Source organism: Zosterops lateralis, assembly GCF_965231275.1.
Source record: "Zosterops lateralis genome assembly, contig: HAP1_HAP1_SCAFFOLD_55, whole genome shotgun sequence".
Lineage (NCBI taxonomy): Eukaryota > Metazoa > Chordata > Aves > Passeriformes > Zosteropidae > Zosterops > Zosterops lateralis.
Window position 1 is genome coordinate 324,563 of NW_028154611.1, and position 9,369 is coordinate 333,931.

Consider the following 9,369-nt stretch of genomic DNA (forward strand, 5'->3'; position numbering starts at 1 on the left):
GGGCTCGGGTCTCAGAATCACATAATTAATTAGGCTGGAAAATACCTCTGAGATTACTTTACAATTTATGACCAAACACCACCACGGCAGTTAGACCACAGCACTAAGTGCAGATTCCAGTCTTTCCTTAAACACCTCCAGACCCGGTGGCTCCACCACCTCCCTGAGCAGCCCATTCCAATGTCTAATCGCCTTTTCTGTGAAGAAATTCTTCCTAATATCCAACCCAGACCTCCCTAGTACAGCTTGAGGCCATTTCCTCTTGGAGAACAGGCCGAGTCCCACCTTCAGGCATTTGTGCAGAGTGATCAAGTCCCCCTGAGCCTCCTGTTCTCCAGGCTAAACATCCCCAGCTCCCTCGGCCACTCCTCAGACTTGTGCTCCAGACTCTTCACCAGCTCCACTGCCTTTCTCTGGACACACTCCAGCAACTCAATGTCCTTCTTAAATCGAGGGTGTCAAAACCGAACACAGTACTCTCAGTGGTGTGGCCTCAACAGTGCCTGATAAAAATAAAATGTTTATCCTACAATGTAACAGTGGAAAGCCACCTCAGTGGCACGTGGCACCTTTCCTCCCAGACCACCTTAAAAACGGAGAACCTGTTCCCATCAAGGAACTCTCAGGAGCCGCGCCCCCACCCCGGGTCAGAGATGGGGCGAGGGAGCCGCAGCGGAGCCACCCGCCTCAGTGGAGCTCCAGCCGCGGAGCAGTCGGCCGTCTGGCACGGGGAGGTTCCGACCCCCGCCGCCGCCGCCGGAGCGGAAAGGAGCCGGCCGCTTTCCCCCCCCCAGGCTCAGCACAAAGAGTTCCAGCCGAAGAGCAGCCTGACTGCAGCCGCTCCCCGTGCCGGAGCGGAGAAAAGAGCCCCGGCCGCCCCGTCTGCCCGCAGTTGCCATGCTCCCCGTACGAGCCGCCCGCAGCCGCCACGCGGTCAGCCGCCTCGGCCAGATGAAGCGTCCCCGAGCTGGCCGGACCGCTGCCCCGCTTCAAGAGAAAAACCCCACACCCGCCACGTTCCACCTCCCACCGCACAAGCCCCGGTCCAAACCCCCACAACGTTGCCGCCGCTGTGAAGCAGCGTGAGACCGAAACGCCATTGCTGCGGCAAAGACTACCACGTGGCCGCAAAGAGCTTCAAGTGCCCGCCCCGGTGATCCCGCATGCAAATTAAAGACTCCAAAAGCGTCTCGGGATGAAATCTGACATAAAAAAACCCTTATCAAATAAAAACCAAGTAAAATTAAAACAGATAAGAACTAATACTCAGCCGTGTGGACCCTGAGGAATCAGAAGAGCTAATTTCTCCGGTTTTGCTTACTAGCCGTAAGTTAAAAAGACCAAACCGGAGATGAGACCACAGGAGAAAACAAAGAACTGTCAGGACTCTGGGGTTGCTCCCCAGGCGAGGGCCAGTCCTCCAGCTCTGTTGAATTGCATGCAGCAGAGCTGATAAAGCCCTCCTCCTCCACGGCGACCAAACCCCTCGGGCAAATATCAATAAGAGCTGATTAATAAAGGCGTTTATGGAGATTAGTATTTTCTCCGCCCATTTTTATTCATAACAGTGCCAATACAGTGGGACAATCACCTCCCAGTCCTGCTCACAACACTGCTTTTGACACAGGCCAGGTCACCACTGGCCTCCTTGGCCACCTGGGCACACACTGATATCATATTATCATATTCAGCCGCTGTAGATCAGCACCCCCGGATCTTTTTCCCCCAGCAGCTTTCCAGCCCCTCTGCCCCAGCCTGTTGTGGGCAGGGCCCGACACTGGGCCTTGTTGAACCTCGGGCCGTCCATCTCGGCCCACCCATTTAGTCTGTCCAGATCACTCTAGCCGGCCCTATCTGTGGAAATGTCAACTGCATCTCTTTAACACATATGCGTGTACAAGACCAAGAAAAAACACAGGCATGAAAACACAGCTTTAAAGGCGTGACGGGCACGGCAGGCGCCGCCAGCAGCCCCCCTGTGAGGGGCGGTGTGTCCCCGCCCGCGGAGGGCGGGCCGTGGCCCTGGCGGTGGCGGCGCTGGGCACGGCGGGCGCTGTAGTGACCTCGCTGGGAGCCGCTCCCGGCGGCGGGTGGGAGAGGGAGCCCGCTCAAACTACCGCTGCCAGGGCCCGCCGCTCCGCCGCCCCAAACATTTCCGCCGGGGCGGGGGCAGGCAGCAGCAGCCGGCGGCAAAGGTTCAGGTGGGCTCCTGAGCTGGGGCAGCGGCCGCTGGGGGCCGGAGGCCGCCCGGGCACTTCCCCGAGGGTTCTCCGGGAGAGCGGTGGCGAGCGGCACAGAGTCTCCATCCGGCGGGCCTGCCCCGGCCGTGCCCCTGTGAGGCGGCGGAGCCGTGCCCGGGATGCTGCCCCGGGCCTCCCTCGGGCGGCGCTGCCTGGGCCGCTGGCTGCTCGCCACCCGCGGGTGGGCGATCCTGGGGACTGGTACCGGCACCGGGGCCTGCTCCTGCTCCTGCTCCTGCCTGGGGCGGCGGCACCAGCCCCCGCTGCTGCTCAGGGCCGCCCGTCGGGGAATCGGGACCCAGGCAGGAGGGCTGAAAGCTGCAAAGCCTGGCGGCGATAGCAAAGATGTGTCCGTGCAAAGGGCACTGAACGAGGAGACGCTGGTGTCGGCGGCTCAGAAAGGTAAGGCGCAGGATGCTGTACGCTGCTCAGCTAAAGTTTTGTAGTTCCAAACATCAAGTATCTAGGAAAAAAAAAAAAAAAATCTCAGCACACCGAGCCGGTTTCTTTTCGCATCATATTGTTTGGAGCAGCTATTACATTTCTATGTATGCGTTGCACAATCAGAACAAATTATGTGATTTCTTCTAAATAATCTGTGGATTTAAGTAATTATCAGGCACAAGGTGTAGCAGACTCTCATTTTCCTTTTCAGAAGGAAAACCTATCACATGCAGCCTGACTGTAGGGCTGTTGGGATAAATTCACCTCCAACCAAATCGTCACTACACGTGATGGATTGCCTTCACTCATTCACTTCAGTGAAAAGTGATTACTGCATAATTAGCCTCAGAAAGTTTAAGTACTTTGAAATGATTTACAAAAAACGCCTTCAACTAATTAGAAGACTGCAGGAGAAATAGTTACTAACGTTTCCTCCTTAACTTGTACTCCACTAAAATGCACACTGCCACTAAAAGATAGTAGTCTCTTTCCAAATACTCAAATATTTTGAAAGAGAGACTCTCATATGACTTACTTTGAAGTATATACTGACACTTGTACTTTAGATCAAAATTGAAAGATAAAAACTAATCAAACAGCAGTTAGTTTTGTTAATAAATAAAATATTGTTTTGGGGCTAATATTGCCCCTTTTACTGTTCTATTGATTGCTAATTCATAAAACCGGTTATTTTCAGTGTGTGTGACTTTTAAGCTTTCACTTTTTTATTTTTACTTCTTTTCTTTGCATAAGGATTGCAGTGATTGTGCGTTTAGGTGGTAGTGTGAATACTGCAGTGCTAAATGCCTCATTAGTTCCTAAAAAATCTAGCTCTCATGTACCCAAGAAGTAGCAGTCATTGCTACTTTGGATCTTGCAAACATCTGGCAAACCGAAAGTAATAAGGCTTAACACTGACATGTAAACATGACCTGTACAATGTAAGAGATGTTCCTTGGCCTGTTTTACAGCAATGTGGCATTATGGAAACTGTTACTGGAATTTTTTCTTCTGGTAAAACGTTGTTTGAACTACAGACTAACAGAAGAGCATTTATGTAAGAAAGGCATACAAGTGTTATCCAAGGCTGCAACTTATGTGTTATTATCTTTTTTATTTCAGTGAAAGAAGCTGGAAGAGACTTTACCTATTTTATTGCGGTGCTTGTTGGAATTGGTGTTACAGGTTATTTTTTTTAAATTACATTCTTTATCAGAAGACACTTCTCGTTAATTCCATCTGGTTTCATAAGTTTTCATTTCATCTGCTGTTGTCTCTGTTACAGGTGGCTTGTTCTATGTGATTTTTAAAGAGCTATTCTCTTCTTCTAGTCCAAATAAGATCTATGGAGATGCCTTGGAGAAATGCAATCTCACCCCGAGGTTGGTTTTTGAACTTCAGTCATCAGTTTGTGTTTCTCAGTAGTTACCGCCTTTCTTCAAGTCAAAACTTCACACTAGGAATCTCACAAGCTACTTGAAGACCCGTGTGGTGCTTTAGCAGTTCTGCCAGTGCTTTTAGCTGGGATGGGGTGGGTCAGCTCCAGAGCAGAGCCTTCATCAGGACAGGTCAGTGCAAGCATTGAACTAGCCTGCTAGAAGCCAAGTGAGTGTGCCACAGCATAAAAACTGATGGAAATACAGTCTGTCTTTCAGAGCCTGGGCTTGTGTCACCATACAGAAACTCTTAGGGACTTACCTAAGTGCCTGCTAAATATAGAACTTGAATTCTCCATGTCAGAGAGGCAACTAGTCCCACTAAGTTGTGTAGATCTAACCTGCTGCCTTTTCTCAACACTCTTACTCTATTGTGACACTTCCCTATGGTTCTGTCATTCTGTGAAGCACTGCACTGATACCCAGGAATTGAAATTCTTCATTTGAAGCACAGTTAGCATTCCTTTGGCTAACAGGAAAACAGGCAGAGAACAGTCATGGGATCACACAGTCATCATAGCTAGGTGTAAACAAAAAAATCAGTGTGAAACTAGATTTTAAAAAACACTACTTCAGACAAAACATCCTTCAGAAAAGATTGTAGCAGATGCCTTTGAAGGTAACCTAGAAATGAAGTGACAAGTCGTTGCTCTAGTAACAATAAAAAGACTGCTTTGGAACAAGTTTGTAGAATTAATACTTCTTTCCAGTACTTGCACAGTAAAACTTCTCTTCTTCTAACCAAATTTAAAGTAAGTTTAAGACTATGTTGATCTACTCTGATTTTATAGATCTGAAAAAAAAAAAATTACTGAATTTCTTATTCAGTCGTGGTTTTTAGATAATAGGAAGGGGAATGCATTTGCATTTTAAACTTTGAAACATTCTCTTGGAGGAGACATAGGCAAATATTTTGTGCTTTTTTTTTTTTCTTTTTACACAAAATGTCAATTTCCACATCTTCATCTCAGAGAACAGTACAAATAGAAGATATCAATAGGATTTATTTTAGGCATTTAATACAGAACTGTAAAAAAAAGACTGGAATACAGAGGCATTTTTCTTAAACTCTTTTTTTTTCATAAACACTCCTATTCTTGACATGTTAGATTCTCCAGGGGCATTTTGTTAAAAGAGGGTGTATTCACAGCAGAGGCGTGAGCTGATACTGGAATACCTGTTTGTATGTTATCCCTTCTGACAGCTCAAACCTCTTTTCTCTTGTAGATAATTGGTGTTTTTGGTGAATCTATCAAAGGTTACGGAGAGGCAACAAGAAGAGGAAGACGACAGCATGTCAGATACCCCTTGGTGTTTGCCCCATAAAGACATCAGTTTCTGCACAGCAAAGATATTTTTGGATCACAAGTTAGTTCTAGAGTGATGAACTGTATGTAACATATCCTGTCACTTTTGATCAAACATAGAAGTTTTTTTGCAGTGCCTCTTGTGTGCCATATATCACTAAGTACAGTGTACATATAATATAAAATGCCAATTCTGAATGCCTCAGAACAAGCAATGGTCATCATGGTAAACATAGAGCTCTCCAGAAAATGGGATGAGCCTGAAAACAGTAGTGCAGAGGCCTAGGCTTGCATGAGGAGAGCAGTAATCTGACAGAAGTTTACAGTCTGAAACTATACTGAGCTGATACACAGGATGCTTTTTGGTACTTGAAGCAGCATCTCTACTGCATATTTAACAGAACGTCTATCACCTTAACCTCTCATGAGTGTGTCTTTTTATTACTTTCCTTTTAAAAGAAACAAGAAAACTATTTCTTACAAAACGTAAGTCCTCCCTGCTTTGCCTTTATTGGGTTATTTGGCAGGAATATATTCAATGAGGTTTCATATAGGATGAGACACATAAGCCCAGACAGAGGTTGAACCATGAAATTGAGATTCCTTGTTAGGTCTGAGGAAAGTGGCTTTTAATCATTGAAGCTCTATCTCTTCACCAGACTCAGTGAAAAAATGTTTAAAGTAAAGCTGCTAAATGAAATCAACGTGCACAAACATCTTGAGCACCTGTCTGTAAATAAGTAAATGTACTATGAATCAGCTTTCCTAGTATTTAATTTCCATTATTTTGAATGACTAGTATCTTAAATAAATTTTTGAGATGAGAACTGTGTAAGATTGTAGAGTTTGCATCTGCAGTATAAGAATGATCTTAAATGTCTCAAAAATCTACAGGGTTTTTTTGTGTATGAATACCCTGAATGTAAATTTACTGCAGTAAGGCTCTTCTTTCATATTTGTTCTCTCTACCATCATGTCACTTTAAACTATATTGGAAGTTTATTTCACAGTGTGTACCTGGGCATGACTGATGGAAATAAGAGATTGGTGCTAAGCAGCAGTTAATATTTTCAGTAGGAAACATAAACCAGAACTCTAATGGGGTCATTAGTTTCCCAAAGTGGTCACTTTGAAAGTGATGTGCTATTTATTTAATACTTGAGCGCAACCCAATTCCAGTCTGAATACCAGCATTTAGGTTGGAGATCTCATATCAGTGCCAAAGTTACACAATTTCAGCAGAACAAAATTATTGCCAAAGTAACTTTGCACATAGTAAACTGTTTGTTTTGATGTGGTTTAACCAACCTAATAATTAATTTGAAAAAATATGCTGTGTGTGTTTCGGTTTGATAACTTAGTTTAGGTGCCTAAAATAACTCTGGAATTCTTGGTGATGTGGGGTCCCTTTCTAGATGTCAGGCTTCAAATCTGGGGTTTTTTAGAATTAATACAAGGCATTTCCATAGTTTTCAGCACTGGATTGCTTTTCAGTTTTGAGGGGAGGACTGGGGTGAGGACATTTAAGCATTTCATCTCTTAATCCTCAGCAGCTAATTAGCTCTTCTAACTCCACTAGTCCTTAGGCACTGACAGTAAAGCTTGAGAGGAGCAGTAGAGAAGGAACCCAAGGTAGAGTAAGGACACCACTGGAATACACTTTCTTACAAAATAAGTAAGCAACTCCTCTAAGTAAGTTTAAATTTGAAGTCTTAACTAGCATATAATCTGTATTCTTGCTGGGTGGTTGGGTTTTTGTTTTCTGTTGCTGTTTTTAGTCACATTGAATACGTAAAGGACGGACTGAAACATATGCGTTTGAAGTTCTATATTGAGGGCATTGAATCAGGGAAACAGGGAACGGTCCATGTGGAAGTCAAAGAGGTATGTACAATTGCTTGATACACCTGACAACCTGACAAGTCATGAATTTAAACTACCAAAGAGAAAAAAACACTCTGAATTTTTTTCTTTGCAGAATCTTGAAACAGGAAAATTCAAGGTTCACTATATTATTGTGGACGTTGAGACCTATCCAAGAAGAACCATTGTTATAGAAGACAACAGATAGCCAACGATCAAAGCTGCTGCCTTATCTCACATTGGATAATGATGTTGTAGCCAGGCTACACATGAATTGTGTGGTGTTGCCAATTGTGTCTCCCAGCTTCAGGGCTGTGTTATGGGAAGTAGCCTCTCAGGACCTCCACTAAGGACTTTTGATAATAACAGATAAGGGATTTAAAGTGAAACCAATGAAATATAGCAGAACTATCATGGAAGATATTCTTGACATAGGAAAATAATGCCTCCTAATGAACAGTCTAATGATCGATAATACTTCTGCACACCCAAAACCTGAGTTTTTCAAGGATTTAGGTTTGGATGGGGAGTTTTTTGTCTTCCTTGGCTTGGATTTCCCACTACCACTGCAATAAAGAAAGAGGTAGTTTAACTGTAGACAGAACTCTACTGTTTTCATTTTGGATACCTTTGTAGTAAAAAGGTAAAGTAAGAATGTTAGTGATGCAAAAGAGATCTAGGCATGTAAGGGTAGGAATGGTGGAGGCACACACACCCATGGCAAACAACTGAAGATAAACACTTTAATATTGGTGTCTTCTAAATAAATTACCAGCAAGCAGAACATCACTACCATCTGCTCTTTCCGGTGTTTGCCATGCTGCTCTGCATGGTTGTAGCAAGGTGGGGATTGGCCTTTTCTCCCAGGCAACTAGTGACAGGACAAGAGGACATGGCCTCAACCTCTGTCAGGGGAGATTTGGGTTGGACATCACCTTCAAAATGTTTTGAAAACCACAATATTTAATTTAAACTTCTCTTTGCCACCTTGTCTGTATCTACATCTGATAAACACCTGTGGTGTTTATCATGGCATCTTTGATCCGTAAAATGTTCCACATTATTTTCTTTTACTGCCTGCATCACCTTGCTAGCTGAGATTTACCAGGATGCTTCTTTATATTTCATGAATGAGGGACACAGCTGTGAAGGACATAATTTCTCCTGTGTTGTGAAAAAGCTGAGAATATTCTTGATAAAATTAAGACAGAAAAAGTAGCAGAAGAAATCCACCTTTATCTGACCTTAATGTTCTTAATTTGAATGAATTACAAATACAAGGCTCAAATGCTTTCCAATCTCATTGCAGGAAGCTTTTTGTAATCTTTTTTCTAGGAACATCTCATCAGTGAAGAAAAAAAAAAAAAAACCACTTCATAGCTTTGTTTGTCAACTTTCTACTAGCTGGATACCTATCACCAGCAAGATTATTTAAGCCTCTTGAAACTTCAGGAGTGTTAAAGCTTTTTAGAAATATAGATTGTCTGCAGAAATAAAAGTCAAACATTTTTTGCTAACAGAAGTCTTATGTGAACTGATTACTTCTTTCCATATTTCTCCTGAGGCTGAAGTTCTCTTTGTGGACTTGGCTGGCACCCATGCTTACAAAGCTTTCTTAAATTCTGTTTCATACAAATGCATCTATGGAGACACTGTAATCAAAATTAGGTGAAGATTAGTTGAACAAGACATTTGGAATACTGAACATTGATCTCTTGTGCAGTATCATCTTTCCTGGTGGTAGTTTGCACTGGAGGGGAATAGCTGTGTTCACTGAGTTTAAACAATGTTTTAGAACACCGCTTTGGTAATTCCAAAGAGTGTTAGCCTCAGTTTTCCATATGGAGCTGCCCCTGCTTCACTGGATCATTGTACTACCAGAAAGTCGTGCAGAGATCCTTCTCCATGGCAGAGCTCAGTGTTCCATCCTCTCACTGGAGGCTGTTAGGCTGGGGAGACAGCAAAATAACTGAAAGATTCACCTTCAGTTGTCGGTAAACACAAGCAGTAACCATTTCACTATTTCCTTTTTAAAGCTCTCACTTCTTTTTCCCTTGGGAAAACAAAATTACAGCATCT

The 9,369-nt window shown here is 43.8% G+C and overlaps 1 pseudogene across 1 annotated transcript; it reads left to right on the forward strand.

The window, feature by feature from the left end:
• Window positions 1-897: 897 nt before the first annotated feature.
• LOC310923441 (mitochondrial import inner membrane translocase subunit Tim21-like) lies at window positions 898-8,812 on the forward strand (annotated as a pseudogene). The gene is made up of 7 exons: window positions 898-970; window positions 2,340-2,642; window positions 3,807-3,869; window positions 3,970-4,066; window positions 5,348-5,419; window positions 7,204-7,311; window positions 7,406-8,812. The product of its transcript is annotated as a mitochondrial import inner membrane translocase subunit Tim21-like (transcript).
• Window positions 8,813-9,369: the final 557 nt, after the last annotated feature.